Here is a 1,927-nt window from a genome sequence, read left to right on the forward strand (position 1 = left end):
CCGCACTATGAGGCCATGTTTCAAATACAAAGTTTCTATTGGCAATTCACATATGCTTTCATTACAAGCGTAACAAAAATAAGTGGACACATCTGCTTTGAATAAGCATGCTTTTTTTTCAAGTTAGATTTTTTTAACAATGACGTTTCGGATATGTAGAATGCTAATGTCGTCTTAAATGTTTTTTTTCTGGTCGGTTGAGACAGAACTTTTTTCTTCCTATCGAAGACAAACTTTGAGCTGCCTGCAGTCTTCGCAATTGATATCAAGCCAATTATAGAGAAAGGCACTATGTTTGAATAAGGTTTTCTTTCACCGTGCGAGCTCTATCGCAATGAGCGGTGCAGAGGCCGTGGTAGCCATAAAACACCTCACGTAGCCCGTAGGTGAGAACCCGAATGCATGCGGCCAGTCCAGCATACGCAGCAGGCGCTTGGGACGCTGCCCACGGGCGCGCTACCCGATAATGTCTCCAAATCGGCGCCCGTACAATTATTACACCAGCCAGCGTAATGCGCGACTCTAAGATAGCAGTACCGTCACTCTGTTTTCTTAGGCGATAGCCTTTAGTGGCTCATACTGGCGTCCGTCCGATTTTAGCTCACGCAGCCTTTCCCGTTTGTTGCATTTTAGGTCACGTGACCTTGTCCGTCCGATACGTTTTAGGTCACGTGACCTTGCTTGTTCGGTACATTTTAGGTTACGTGGCATTGCCCGTCCGTTACATTTTAGGTCACGTGACCTTGTTTGTCCGATATGTTTAGGTCACGTGACCTTGTTCGTCTGTTACAACCAAGGAGCTTATCACAATCTGCCAGCTGGACAGTGAGCAAACTGCCCACTGTGTCGAGTGGCGTGATCCGCCGCCAAGCAACAACTGCGCATACGCAATGTGACGTCGGCACTCAAATTCAAATCAGAGCAATGAGTCGCAAACGGCATTCGCATTCTTGCTGTTGAGAGATATCTAAGTGCCTCCAACGAATTTTTTCTTGTTCCAAACGCCAACGTTTCAAAAAAGGAGCATTTGCCCTAAGCTCAGTACCAGCGAAAGACAGCATTTAGTCCTTTTTTCTTCGTTCACGAATGCAAACAAGGACACGATACGAGTTGCGGTGTGGGTCAAACCGCTGCAACCAGTTGCATTGTTCGCAGGTGGCTGCACTTTTCGGCTATCGATCACTGTTTGCTAATTCGACAGTGGTTGCGGTCCCCGCATTTCGGTGAGACAAAGCTTGTAAAAGAGATGTGTGACTAGATTTCGGTGAACTTTGAAGAACCTAAGCAGGTGAAAATCATTTCGTATTTAATATTGTCTAGTCCGTGATGAGCGAGACAAGCCTTTTGGCATTCCCAAAAATTTGCTCACAACAATTTTCTTTTCACATGTTGTGAATTGATAGAACCTTCTTATTTTTCCGCACCTGAGTCAACAGTTCCGCCGGCGCAGGAGAACGGTCGACCGTATACAGAAGCATGTCCTCAACGTGGTGCAGGTCTCGGCCTCGAACTCTTCGACGCCACATGCGTCGTGTTGCGTCCAGAACGCGTGTGGCCCGGCGCAGACAAACGCCTGTCTGACCACGTAAGTTCGCCTCAGTGGTCTGGTGACGTAGCGCACACTCAGCCCACGACTGGCGAAGCTCGCGCGGGTCGATTCAATGCCCCGGAGTCGAACGGGGCGAGGATAAGGCCCGGTGGCTAACAGCACACGCGCCCTCTGGTAGAGCGCCGGAGACGTCCATGTTACGCGCGACTCTTGCGTGCTCTTTGCCACCGTCATGTTGGAGTTCAGCGTCGTGACTTCTCTTAAGTGCAGCTAGGTCACCACTGGTTTTTGTTCGACTGAGGACAAATTCGAGTTGGCCTCCATCACTTGGTTACCGTACTGAGATGCAAAAGGGTACTCTCGCTGGACATCAATGGT

Source organism: Amblyomma americanum, chromosome 1 (assembly GCF_052857255.1).
Source record: "Amblyomma americanum isolate KBUSLIRL-KWMA chromosome 1, ASM5285725v1, whole genome shotgun sequence".
Classification (NCBI taxonomy): domain Eukaryota; kingdom Metazoa; phylum Arthropoda; class Arachnida; order Ixodida; family Ixodidae; genus Amblyomma; species Amblyomma americanum.